Below are 14,681 nucleotides of genomic sequence, written 5' to 3'. Positions count from 1 at the left end.
CGGAGATGTCTTTGATGTGTGGACCTGACGATTTATGAACGCGGACTCGATAGCTCCATAAAATATATCTTTATGTAATATCGTGTTGGGTTATCGAGGAAGTCACACAAATCATAAGGGTTGTCGCTGTCGGACCACCAATTGCGATTGAGATAGTGATGTGGCATGTGGGACCTCCCTATTGGTACAACCTCTCCTATGAAATCCTCTGTAAATAATGAAGTCTATTGTATGAATATTAAAAAGGGACTCTTTGATATTTTTTAATATGTAACTCTATTATAATTTAGCCTCTCTTCTGAATTAACGTGTCCTGTGAGCATTGGTGAACACGAAGAGACAGATGAAGCCAGAGATCGAGAAGGCGAAGATCAAGTGATCAAAGGAGGAAGCCAAAAGGTCGAGCAAGCACAGAGGAAGCAGAAGGTCAAGCGAGCGAAAGGGAAGCCAAAGGTCAGGCGTATCAGTATAAGAAAACAGAGAATTGCCTTTATGAGTGGTTGTTGGCGAACTGGAAGAAAGGAAGAAGCGGTAGGTCCAGCAAGACAGGAGGAAGCCGAAGGTCTAACAGGACAGGAGGAAGCCGAAGGTCTAGCAGGACAGGAGGAAGCCGAAGGATGACCAACTCTGTTGATTGGATTCACCTTTGAAAAGCTCAAACCAGTGTTGGGTTAATTAGGTACATAACGCAACCTGTAGAACAATTTTGTGAAGGGATAAATAAAGTTTCATCTAACAAAGCTTGAAGGGAACAGTAACCAACACCAGCATTGAAGGGTATGCGAATTTGTTTTCTGGGAAGTAAGAGATAGCTAGAACAGTAAGAAGCAGTCACGCCTAAAGCATTTACAATGACAGTGAGAACAGAGGCCTGAAACTGAGAGTTGATTCTTGTGCAGAGCTTAGTGCAGTTAATTATAGACACACTAAAGTTGTGTGGAGACATTATTGGAGATCATGATGACTATTTGATATCATCATGAGATAACTTTTTGAAAACTTTGTGTGGACAGTATGAAGAGTTGTAAAGACTCCTTCATATGAAGACTGGTTGTCATTGATGCTGTAGCATGGAGACTACAGTGAAGTTGTAAACTGGCAGAGGGTTGGAGCCCTTGGGGTTGGTGCCCTGAAGTTGGAAGGATTGGTGTCCTTGGAGTTGGTGCTCCTATATCCAAGGTTGGTGCCTTGACAGCAAAGGGTTGGTGCCTTGAAAAAACCGAGTTGGTGCTCTGGAGGTTGGAGCCTCACAAAAGTCCAAGTTGGTGCTTGGCAACAGATTGGAACCATATATATATTGTATCTATTTTATTGCAAAGATTATATTAATAAAAGCATTTATTCTTGTTGTTCATCTTGTGTTCTGAATATAAATGTTTTAACTGGTAAAATAACAGTTGAAAAGAAATATTGATTCACCCCCCCCCCCCTCCCTCAGTATTTCCAACACAAGGAGGATTTCCACGTAGCCTACCCAAAAAATGCCAGTTGGAACAACTACAATTGATTTGATGGCTATTTTTTCATTAAAAGGAGTGGGGGAAGTTCATTTAAGGCGCAAATCTGGGAGGATCTGCCGCCAAAATCGCATTTATGAGAAATATTTATAGTGGAACAGATAGTTTGAATTCAAATCGAGTTATAAATATTTCACCCTGCTCCGCACTTGGCCACTTTGTTTCTTGAGAAATTGTTATGTGTTGTTACGCTTTAAGAGCCAAGTGAATTGTTGTATGTCCGATTACCTGAGTTGGGCAGAAGTTGACAAGAATTCCTGAAGAGAGGGTAGGAAATATCATGACTGCAACACAACCAATCCCTGCTACAACACTTAGGTTGTCGAGGCCAAAACCTACTGCCTCTGTGGCAAAGCAGAAAAAGGTACAACAAGCCTTGGTTTGGCAATCGCCGCACAAAATTGCAACTGAGCATAGACAGAAGGGTCGTATGGACAAGAACAAACAACCTATGGAACCCAGGACCTAGATGACGAAAGGCTAACTATGGGGATTGAAAATATCATCAAAGAGGGCATAGAGCCAATTAAGACATATTTCATTAAATTTGGAATTTTTTTATTACAATGATATTAATAGAATTGAGGTTTCTAGTTATTTTGAAATTCTAGATTCATCATTTAACTCCAAATTTAATGAAATATGTGTTAATTTCTTGGTTGCTACCATATATACCCCCAAGGAAACCAACTGCCAAAGTAACTAAGGACCTTGACTCGTTGAAATTCAAGGTATTCACGCCATTGCTGCCAGAGGAAGTACCTATTGAGGGCGACTTGTTGGCCCGGGTACCATTTCTGAAGATGGAGGATTGGGATTTGGGTGATCATGAGAAATTTCCGCAATTAGAACCCAGTAAATACCTGGCATCGGTGTACTATGAGGAAGCAAGCGTCACAAGGCTGGAACCAATGAAGTGGGTGGCCGTATTGAGCGCGCAGGGTTGCTCAACATGTTGTATGTCCCACATTTTAGGCGAAGAATTATTAATACCATCTATGTGCGCTAGTTGTCGGCATTGGTTCATGATGGGTGCCTCTGGTTGGGAGGGCCTGTCCTAATCGATGATATGATGGTCCAAAGAATCACAACGCTGCCCTATTAAGGCGTGAACCCCATAGACACTTTTGTGGGGAAGTCATAGGAGAAAAAGCTCGCGGATCAGATGAAGAGCGACTTCAGGTTGGTGAAGAAGTCATGAGGATACACCATCAACTCTATATCGTATAAATCTGTGTGGTTTGCTGCATAGATCTTGGCAGGAAAAATAATGAGGAATTTTCATGCTGATGAAGTACCGGCACCCGTGGTATCCTTAGCTATGCAGTGCCACCAGGGGGTCCAATTCAATTGGGCCAAGTACCTCTGCCAATAATTCTTGGAGGATTGCCAAGGAGCCTAGGAGGAAGGAAAAGTGTTCCACTACGCGTGGCTACTACTATTGATTGCGTTGATAGCTTGGAGGATGCCAAAGGATTCCCAGTTCCAAATGATAGATCCAATCTTGTGTGAGGCTGCAAAAGTTGTCTCATTGTGTGCAATGAAGGACCCTGCCTGTGTCATTGAAAACAAAATGTTTTGGGTACTGTTTCAATCAAAATTAGATATGGTGATTAACCAGAACCCACGATTGTTACCCACTATGTTCACAGAATATCGGTGCATTACATATTTTAAGGCTGATTTCGATCATGTATATGTCTGTTCAAGGCGTGATATGAAAAATAAATGGACAGTGTTACCATTTTTTGTCATCGAAGATGATATTACATAGTTGGTTGTTAAATGGCTGGTTGACTAGATTATTCCCATGGAGGTTTTCGAAGATATCATGGGGACTAGTGCCGAAGGCACATCAAGCACCAGTAAACTAATGCAGAAGGAAAAGAAGAAGGTGACCATCGATCTAGAGAAAAATACTGTGCAAGAACCAGAGGGCGAGCACGACGAAGATCCGCATACCAAAGAATTGGATCAAGGTACTGAAGACCCCTTTGTAGACCCAAAGAATGTTGGTTCTCCTTTTATTCTTAAAAGGCGACAAAATTCAGCCGCAGGAGGCGCACACAAGAAAAACAAGTCTGATAAGACTACCAGTGCGAAGGCCATGGTCCTCACTGAGGGGGACCTTGATGAGATTGGAGATATTGTTCAAACTACAACAAAAGAGATTTGGGGCCATATTGAAGATCAATGCCAGTCTATTTTGTCAAAGGTCCAAGCAGGTCCCACAAAGTTGTAGGTTTAGGTGAGCCAGGTTCAAGCGAGTGTGGTTCAAGCTGGTCGGTCTCAAGTGAGCATGCAACGAACAACATTGGGTAGTGTGCAGTCAGTCCTCACCTCATAGCTCTGTGTTGTACCATTACCTAATAGATCGTTATATGTGAACGAGGTCTTGGATGTAAGTATTAACCTCACGGTGCTCCCCCTATCCACACTACATGAGCTACACTAGGGTGTAGCAAATGAGCTTAAGGTGCGAGAGAAACAGGCTCTCATGGTGATCAAGGATGCATAGATCACCAGTCAACAAATGTGTGATGAAAAGCACAGAACTCTCGAGGACCGTGATGAGGCAGCTACAAGAAGGGCACAACTGGACTAGGCCATTTCAAGAGTATGCAATGAGCTCTCCGAGCTCCAGATTCAGTCAGAGGCTGCTTTTGAAGATAAAGTGCAGCAGCTAGTAGATGTGTTCAGAGAATCAAAGGCGCATGTGGATAGAGTTCGTATCGATCTATAGCTCCAAATCATTGAGCTTCCACTAAAGTTGCATCCCACCACACCACGAGAGATTAGAGACCAACATGAGGCTGCCATTAGAACAGACATGTCGAAGCTTGATGCTGCAATAAAGGAGTGTAGCCAGCTATTTTACAAAGCTCTAGAACTGTGGACTTCGTTGTAGGAGGACCCATAAGTGAAGAAGATTGAAGTTTCCATTCAACATAAGTAGTTGTAGTACGATGAGATAAAGGAAACAATGTGCACCCTAGCCCTTGTGCAACGGTTCACCCGATTGAAAGAGGAGACATCCCTGCAAGGACATATCGAGGAGATGAGAAAGAAGATGTAGATCATCACTGCACGAATGCAACCATGGGAAGAAGAAGCAGGGAAACTCTCAAAGACCATGGAAGACACGCTTAAGAGCATGCAGCAGACGTAACGAACCATCGACTTAGCAGTAGATGGGCCAACTATAGAGAAGTTGTTGGAAGAAGTGTGTCAAGCAGTTGTTCAGTGCACGAAGGCGCTTCAACTAGTGAAGTCTTCATTCAACAACCTGAAAGCAAAGATCTAGAGCATACCAGCGAAGTGACTCGAGGACGAGTCAAATAATTTTGTTGGGTGCCTGTTGGGACGAGGTTCCCGGGTCAAATTTTGTTAAAATATTGTAAGTCTCCGCATTTTGAGGAGCAGAGCGCGAGTTGCGCAGGTCAAATAGGAGTCAAGGGGTTTTAGGAAGGTCAAAACCCCTTATGTTTTGATATTGTTTTGAGATACGCCCATGGTTTGCAGACCATGGTATTGTAATAGTGAAGGATATATAAAGAGATGTCTTAGCAAATCTAAGGAAATCAATTAATCCCTTGTTATGATATGATTTTGGGTCTGTAGTGTAGATCTTTCTGTGTTTTTGGGCGAAGGGGAAATCTCTTGCAATTGAGTGCGTGGAGACCTTGGTAAGTCTGCAACTTAGTGCGCGGGCCCCTGAAACTGTGTGCGCAGGGTCTAGAAAGGTTGTAAAAGAAGATTTGAAGTAATAGAAAGATATTTGAAGCAAGTCTACGTCTATTTTTATGCACCGTGTATTTTCTGTATTTAAGCGCAATTGTATGATAATTGTCTATATTTTATCTTAATTACTCCGCGAAGATCTGGATCAACTGTTAGATATTGTTTTATGCACGATCAGATAGTTACGCGAAGCTTATAACTTTCTTTAACTGGAAATCATATAAGTCTCATGAATAAGGGTTCACGAAGGTCAAATTTGAACTAAAACTATAGAAAGTGCCTTAAACCTCATCACATAGTATTATGGATGCAGAAGCCTCGTTCTAGCATCCCCCAATACTGCCTCGGGTGAGACTGTAGCCTGCACTACGCAAGTTGTTTCCGAAAGGGCTAGTAGTGTAGGGTTTTTTTGGTTAGCATAACTACCTCTGAACATGGGTCCAAGCCCCCTCAAGCCAACATCACTTATTTAACTATCATGGAATACTAAGACATCATTCACAAAAAGAAAATGTGTCAATACATTGATCTTTCAAGTTACATACCTTTCAGGGGTCTTGTTCTTCTTGCCTTTAATAAAGCCTTGGCGAGGCCTTTAGCTACCATAAAAAAGAGCAGATATGACAAGGGATTACCTTGCCTATATCATCTCTTGGGTCTAAAAAAAATAAGACTTTCATTCATTAGTTAAGAATAGAAAATACATTGATGTTAGACAATAATCCAACTCACAATATGAACACAAAACCTAATGTGAATAAACACAACCAATTTTCCTAATCATATGCCTTATAGAGTTCCAACTTCAAAACCATGGCTGGTAATTTGTTTGTTTTTATCATGTGCACCTCTTTTTGTTCTACCCTAATTGCATCATTTATTTTCCTTCCTTTAAGGAATCTAAATTTCTTAATGGATATTGAATCAAAAAGAATCTTATTGAACCTTAGAGCAATAATCGCAACTATTATCATATATATAGATGCACATGGAAATAGGTATGAGACCCTCACAAGACCATAGTTTACCTGTTTGTTAAATATTTTCTAAGATGGCCAAGGCTCTTTAAGTGTGTACTAAATGGATGGAGGTCATATCTATTAAATGTATAAGAAGGAAAACCATGAGGAAATTCCTTCTTACATAGGTCAAAAGGTTGGCCAAGATATTCTAGTTCAAAGATAAAGACTTTGGCCCATAGTTATTAACCAAGGGAGTAAATAAGTTCAAACCAGCCACGCTTAACATTTTCTTACCCTCCCTTTGGTTATGAGAGTCACACTTAATGTTTCGTTGCCCCTCAATTTTTATTTTTATTTTTTCGTTTTCGAGTGTTGTGTCCTCTCCTAAAATTGAATTGGAACATTGACCAAGATCACAAATTTCCTTTCCTTATCATATCCTTATCGACATAATCAACTCCTTTCTTATGGGAATTCTTCCCTAAATCTGGTAGGAATGTTTGTAGAATTTATAGTTTCACTTGATTGATGGGAGCTTTGATCATATAACTTTATTGCTAGTGGTCTGACCCATCTTTAGACATTCAAAATACTGGAACTTTGAGTAAATCAAGAGGAAAATTTTCTTTGCCAAAAAAATCATAGGCCCATTAAAAAGATTGAGTTTGTCCGCTTATTAACTCACTACTCAACCAAGGATGTTGTCAAAACAGTTATGACACCACTCTCCAACACAAAACTTGTTCCATTAAACTTCATACAATAACATGCTATGTGGTTGAATCCTCCCATTTCTTTCCCATGGATCATTAAGTGCTAGAAGAAGAAATTAGGGGCCAACCTTCTAATGTGCAACATGACCCTATGGTGGAAAAATTAAGTCCATATGGAAAAGTTGAATCATAAGTTGATGTACTTTCTCCTTCATAGGATGAAGTGGAACTAATGAGCCAAGCTTAAGGTAAACTAAAGTTGGTAATATTAAAACTATTTATAGAAAAAAAATTTGGCATATGTTGGTTTTACAACCATGCACTCAAACATTGTTGAATAGAAAGGCACCTCCATTGAAGTAGGTCCGGATCAAGAACTAGAAGTTCCTATTTTAAGGGACATAATGCACCGAGAAAGAAAAAAGGAAGCCTTTGATCCTTGGGAAAGAAAGGAGAAAATAAATGAAGATAGTTCACCAACTTCACCTTTACCACAAAGTTTAAACGAATGCAATTATAGAAGGTCCTCTAATGGAGGTTCCACAATTGAAAATATATTTTTGCTAAATATGAGTTAGAGAACCAACCTTTTATTGGGGTCTTGGTATGGGGTAGAGTAAGAAGCCATTTGAGGTGGTTTAATAAATTTTTGATCTCTCACTATTTCAAAAAAATAAAAATAAAAAAATCCAAATGCTAATTTGTTAGAAAGAAAGCCAAATATTCTACATTTTCATTTTTCTAAATCATTATTGGAATTTGTTTAGGAAAGTTTCAACAAAATTGCAATTTTGGATATAGATAAATTTATTTTTTAATGCAAAAATAGATTACCACAAGAAAAACTTGTGTAATGTTAACACCTAATATCTACAATTTCATCAATTCAAAATAATTCGCGTATGCCAATTTCCATACACATTATTTTTAGTGGCTAATAAAAACACCACTTAAACTATTTGTTAGTGGTTTCTTTCAAGTTATTGCACTTATGGTTGGTGTGACGAATATCAATGGGTAATTTCTTAATATCAAGTTTAAGAGAATGCAAAGCACACTAGTGTAAAGGATTTTCACAATGCATTGCATGAATTATCCAAGTGATTGAATTTCTAATTAAATTGATCTCATCATTCTAAAAGAGTTGGACACATCCTTGAAAATAAATCTATAACCAATAGTGAAATGCGCTAGGGTGAAATTATGGATAATCATACAGAGGTCTCCCATGCCATTTATCATTGGATCCCTCAAAATTCCTTTCGATTATTAGGAGTTTTGTTGAATCTTCCCTTGTGGAATGCAACATTGAAATCATCATAGCTTTTGCACAAGTCTCTACTATCCTTGCTTAGGGGCTTGTATTTTTTGAACACTTTATGCATTCAAACTACATGTTTAAATCATTAGGGTTTTCCAATGTCTATGCCCACTCAAGAGGTCTTACTCATTGAGTGAGTAATCGAGGTGTCAAGATAATGCACTATAGTAGCTCTCAAGGTATTCTAAAATGGCGTTGAGAGGGAAATCAATCGAGGATGAAAACAAGGAACATAATTGACTTGATTACATGAAGTGGATCCTCATGAGAGGACACACATTTCCATGATGGAACATTATTTGAAATACTAGGTTCTAAGGCAAATTTTATTACGAAATTGTTTAAATTCCCTCGGGAATTGTCAAAGGTAGGCATGAATGTAGGTAGTTGGATGGTTGAAAAGGTAAAATGGTACCCAACAAAATCAGATTAAGAAAATTGATCTTTGCAGAAGAGAACAAGTCCATTAAAGGCCAAGTAACATCAACAATTAGAATCAATTGCCTCATATGTTCTAAATAGTTTAATTAAGGATAAGGAAACAAAGAAAGAGTTGATGTGTATATGCCTCAACATTGATCAAGGTGCAAAGAAGAATTACAAGTTTTTATTTTTAGAGAATGTATGAGAAAAGTTCAAGTAAGTTTACTACGACACTTCGAACTACAAAAAAGCAAGTATTTACCTTTAGATAATGTATAAGAAAAATTCAAGTAAGTTTACTATAACACTTCCAAGTACAAAAAAAACATGTATGGTACAAAATTACAAAGAAAAACATGTATGCTACAAACTTATGGAAATTGGGATCAACTTAATTATAAGAATGGATAAGAAATTTCCTATTCACCTTCCGAAAAGTTGTATGCCACAAATCTTGTTTAAATGAATATTTATATTAGTAAAATATTGTGGGAGCTTCTTGTAGTTACTTATGGTTATTTATGTTGGGATAAGAAAGTGACTCATGCTTTAGAGACTAATAAAATTATTCTGAAAGTTCCTAAATGGTGTATTAGGAAAGTTTTATGAAATGATATATCTAATAATTTTTCAAATCAAGGTTATAAAATAAAATCTTGACAAAGTTCTAATAAATCTTAACACTATAAATTTGAAAGACTTAGATTGGAGTGATAAAGCATCATATATATAGTCTATGTCATCTTTATCTTATATTTTTAAAAGTTTTCATGTAAATCTTAGGGAATATATAAAACATAACACCATCTACAAATAAATTTGTATCTTGTATGTCATTTTTTAATAGTTTTTATTTAAGATGTCATGAAACATGGCATTGGCTACAAACAGATTTTCATGTATGTCATTTGTTAATAGTTTTTATTTAAGCTTTCTTGAAACATGAAGTTGTCTACAAACATATTTTCATTTGTTATGATATTTGTTAATGCTCTAAGGTCTAATTAGTTACTAACTCTAAGATTTTAAGATATAGAATATTATAGGAATTCTCATGTTAAATTTCTTATTATATTGGAAGGGTTTATATACTAATATGGTATGATTTTTAATTTTAATTTATGAATTAATTTTTGAAATAATATTATTAAAATTTTGTTTTTAGAAAAAATAATTTTAAAATAATATAATTTTTTTCATTAATCATTTTAAATTAAATTGAATTATTATAAATATATATTAAATTTTCAATTTCCAATTAAGTTAATAAATTTTATAAATATATATTTTACGTAAAAGATGCATTGAATGAAAAATAAATTGACTCAATATTTTTTTCTTTCTTATTACACAACTTACTGTTAAAATTTCTAAATATATATCAGCTAAACGTAAACATATTTAAGAATGATAAGCTTCATACCCAAGTTCACTTAAAATAGGAAATTGTGGTGGTTTGTAGGTTGGAAGATAAGCTGTATTTTGCCCTGAAAATCATGGAAATTTAGGAAGGTTATGATAAAATCTTGTAAGGTTTTTTGTAAATCCAAGTTATAGCTGTCAAACTTCAAGGTTTTGAGTGCGTGAAAAGCTTTTGATAGTGTTGAATCTATTTCCACCATCAAAAACATGATTCGAACACTGCTATTGCAAGTTTTTTTGAAATTTTTTTTGCATGGATTCCAACGACTTTTGACTATCCAGACAACGAGAAAGCCTTATAAATATTTGAAGGGGAAGGGGAGAAAGCCTTATAAATATTTGAAGGGACCCCTGTTTTTGGTCAGTTTTATCTGCACAGTAAGGAGGTTTCAGTAACTAGTATGCCTTGTTGAGTATTGATTTCATCTGTTTGTATTCAGTGTGTTGCCTCAGGTTTTCTTTATTTCTGTTTGTGTATTAATGGGTAATAACAATAACATTTAGGCAGTGGTTTGTGGGTATGGGTTGACATTTTTGTCTACAAATGTAGGAATAAGTGGAGTAGTCTACCTAGGTGGAGGAATTGCCCGGTTTAAGTGGAGTAGTCTACCTAGGTAGAGAAATTGCCCGGTTTCCATTGCCGCTCGAAAAATTGTCCGGCTCCAGCGGTTGGCAATCCCTCCTAGCTCCGCCACCCTCCATCCACCGCTCTGCATTAATTCCTGACAGATCCGATCAGAGCCACCCTCCGTCCACCGCTCTGCATTAATTTCTGACAGATCCGATCAGAGCTGGTTTGACAGAATTGCCGCTGCGGAAAGTTAATGCAATTTCCAATTCGAAATGGAAGAATTGCGAAACCGCGGGCTGCTCCCCCAACCAACTCGACTCAGCCCCTGCAGCCCACTCACCTTCCTCCTTGACTCGGCGCCTGCAGCTCACCACAAAACTCCGGCCCAGGCAATTCCTCCGCTCTGCAGCGCACCACCCAGGTACAATTCGGTTAAAATTCCAAGTCAATTTCAATTGGGTAGAATCCTCGAACAATTTCAATTGGGTAGAATCCTCGAACAATTTCAATGAGGATGATTATTATTCAGAAGCTGTTAAGGAAACTTCTGTGACACCTCACTCTGTTAACTTCACTGATTGAGACATGCACCATTTCTGTGGGAGCCTTTTCAAAAGGTATTGCAGTAATTTCTCGTGGCTTATCAAAAATGGATTTATCCTTGTCGTCCACTCCCTTTTCCAAAGAAAGCTCAAATAACCTTTCAGCAACCATTGGTGTTTGTACAGAGTTGCATTGTTCAGACGCTGGAATTTGCATTTTATTTGTTTCCCCCCGGTGGCTCTTTGGTACACTGACAGATCTCTTTGTCCATTGTATTTTTGTCATTTTGTTTGCATGTTTCTTCCATCTATCTTCAATTTGACCATTAGAAACCACTGCACTGCAAAGACATCAGATATATTCAACAATTATTTACCTGCTCCAAAAAATATAGAAATACTTTGTGTGTGTGTCTATCAATACTTTGTTCACCAAATTGATTTAAACCCGCCAAGAGTATATTTTAATTTGAACCCAAGATAATTTGCACGCAATTTCCACAGAGAAAGAGAGAGAACCTCGACAAATTCTCCTGCAGGCAAAAGTGCACGACATGCTTCCCTATCCCTTTTGTAGGGAGATATTAAGCTAGCAATGCATATAAGATCAGCATCCACAAAAAGCTCTGCCACCTCACCTAAATATTCAATTCTCTAAAATACTGCTTTCAAGCATTTTACTGTTAAGAGCAGAACTGAAAAAATATACTAAGAAGTTTAAGGAAATGGTATAAACTGCATCTCAGTTGTGTTAAGAAAGGTTGTAGTATGAATAGCCCGTGACTAACTAATGCATTAATCATCTAAAAGGCCTTACCAACACGACGTATATTCTCTGCACGGTCTTCTGCACTGAAGCCAAGATTCTTGTTAAGGCCATGCCTTGTATTATCACCATCAAGAACATAAGTGAGCTTTCCTCTAGTGTGCAATATACGACTGATTGCGCAAGCCAGTGTACTTTTGCCTGCATTGTTGCTCTATTACTTCAAATAATGTTCAATGAACAATTATTGAATGTACATTAAAAAGGCTATGAAGCATGCTCCCTTTATAAAATAAAATCTAAGAAAAAAAACAAGCAAATTTTGCACTAAGGGCAGACCTGAGCCACTCAGACCAGTAATCCAAATAACGCAGCCTCGCTGCCCAAGTAGCTTCTGCCTTTCTTCCCTGCTCACCAAGCATTCTTGCCATACAATATTTGTTGCTTTTTCTGCATTTGAGAGTGAGGGGAGGACTGTACCTGAGCATATAGGAAAGAATAAGATTCAACAATACCATTAAAAACTGCAGTTATACAGGAATTAAAAAGGGCAATACTTGCACTGTAAAATTTAATTATCCGAAGTCTCTCGGTTCCTTCATACTGTTATAACAATTTTATATGTAAATACTATATTATTTTGTAAACATTTCCTTTGCCTGAGGCGAGAGTGGAGATTAGTCCATTATGAGCTTTTAAATAAAGAGACTGAGAACTTTGTTGGGTTTAAACTTCAAATTTGAAGAAATACATATCTTTTCAGGACAGCGGGAGAAAAAAATCATGAAACAAACTAGGTGATGCAAACACTACACATTCATTGACAACTAGGATCACGGTGTTCCCTTTAAACATCACTGTATTTATTTAGATTTACATATTTTGCAATGCCTGGAACACCACAACTTCAATGTATGCATGAAAAGTTGTGTGTTTACAGTCAAGATACAGTTGGAATTGATATCATCTGTCAGTGAGAAGTGGCACTTAGACACCAAATTTGCAACACAAGGGTATTACTATTTCCTAACAAATCCCCTGTGCAACTGGGGCAAAGAATAGCTCCCTGCTGCATTGGCAAGTCTCTAAAACCTACTTCGTGCACACGTGTTTCTGTCCTTCAACCCACGTTCGGGTTATCATTATATTCAAGATATGCAAAGGGATAAACAGCAGCAATACACCTGCACCCATAGCATGGGAATTCTGTGCTGATATCACATGATATTATAGCTGCGATGAAAAGCAGAGGAGTTGAAGGCTGTAACAAAAGTGACCTCGAAAATCATCGAGGTCACAGCTACTGCCCCAGAGTACTAATGCTGTTGACATTGAGGTCTGCTTTACAGATGCAACTGATAAAACTAGGCAAGAATTGACATCTTGATCCATGGAGAATAAAATCACTTCTAATCATAAATAGTCAATACCTGGATTGGAGGACTGGCTTGAAGGCAGATCATGCACGACATATTGTGGATCCATGGGACCTTTCCCTCCTCCAGCTTTCACCTACTTCTCTGTAAAAATCTCCATTATGTTTAATCCCATCATTAAACATCATCATAAACTCAGAAGAATTAGCATCTGCCATTTTAGTACTGGAAAAAATGGAACTTGGTACTTTTGCACTTGCCAATGAAGTGCAACGCACAGTTCCTCTAAAGTTATCTGTAATTTTCACCCTTCTATACCCAATCTGTTTATTTCTCAAATTTTGAAAATTGGCATTGGACGCTTTCCAGGATTCACCAATAGTTGAATGAGGAATTGCTATCTCCGAGGGAACCAAACCAACTGTCTGCATCCTTTAACGCAGATCTGCTAGGGATTAACCCTCCAGCCTATTTACTAGTAGTCTCTTGTTATCAATTGTGCAGCTCTGAACCTCCTATATCTCAATCCGGGTCTCCAGATCCCGCGGTTTTGCAGCTAGAACATACCAGTTTTGATCAATCTATGACCCAGGATTTGGGTAATGGGGTTTGCCTCGTTTTAGATTTTAAATAACTCAGAATGTAGTTATTGAGTACCAAATATAAATCAAATTTGAAAGGGTGAATTGAGAATTAATTTGAAATGGAGAATATAAAGAGAGGCTCCCAAGGTGAAAAGGAAAATGATGTGTCCCAGACTCTAGTTCCCTACATTCTCATGCAATGGGGATGAAAGGTATTGATAACTGTTTCGGAAAGCTGGGCAAGAATAGCATTCTTACAACAATGTGGGTGGCATGCTCTGATCACAATATATTACTCTCTGTTTCTCTCACACACAGAATCAGTCTCTCCCTGTCAGAAACTCACCGATAGAGATGGAACTTATTTTATCTGGCTGATGAGTTTTTTCTTTTTCAGAAGTAGAAGGTAGTACCTGAGACATTAGAAGATTCAAAACCGGAATCCTCATTGGAGGGTAAATGATTTTCGTGAGAATGCTTTAGCAGTATTAAAGCTTCCACATCCAATGAAATTTATGTTGGACCCTAAAACTACAGAGAGGAATCATGTGAAGAAAAAATCAGAGAGTTTCTGCACCAAATCCTTAATGATTGAAACTGTGCATTCTACATGTAGGGGACCTTAAACATCCTTATTGATCAAGTCTTCATCTAAATTTGTTTTTCAACTTTGATTCTAAGAGAAGAGGTCCTATAGACCAAGGGGGTCTCAACAGACCTCAAAGAACCAAGCAATAAACCAA

The 14,681-nt window shown here is 37.8% G+C and overlaps 1 pseudogene across 1 annotated transcript; it reads right to left on the bottom strand.

Annotated features, from left to right (window-relative positions):
• Positions 1–10,981: 10,981 nt before the first annotated feature.
• On the bottom strand, positions 10,982–14,326 carry LOC149149558 (uncharacterized; annotated as a pseudogene). Its single transcript, XR_016262943.1, has 4 exons — positions 13,409–14,326; positions 12,318–12,458; positions 12,030–12,179; positions 10,982–11,850 (listed from the first exon to the last, which is right to left on the bottom strand). The product of XR_016262943.1 is annotated as an uncharacterized LOC149149558 (transcript).
• Positions 14,327–14,681: the final 355 nt, after the last annotated feature.

This window comes from Pinus tabuliformis, chromosome 9 (genome assembly GCF_031772625.1).
Source record: "Pinus tabuliformis cultivar Carrire ecotype Pingquan chromosome 9, CPIR1, whole genome shotgun sequence".
NCBI lineage: Eukaryota > Viridiplantae > Streptophyta > Pinopsida > Pinales > Pinaceae > Pinus > Pinus tabuliformis.
The sequence above is the reverse complement of the archived record's forward strand: the minus strand, read 5'-3'. Positions and strand labels throughout refer to the sequence as shown.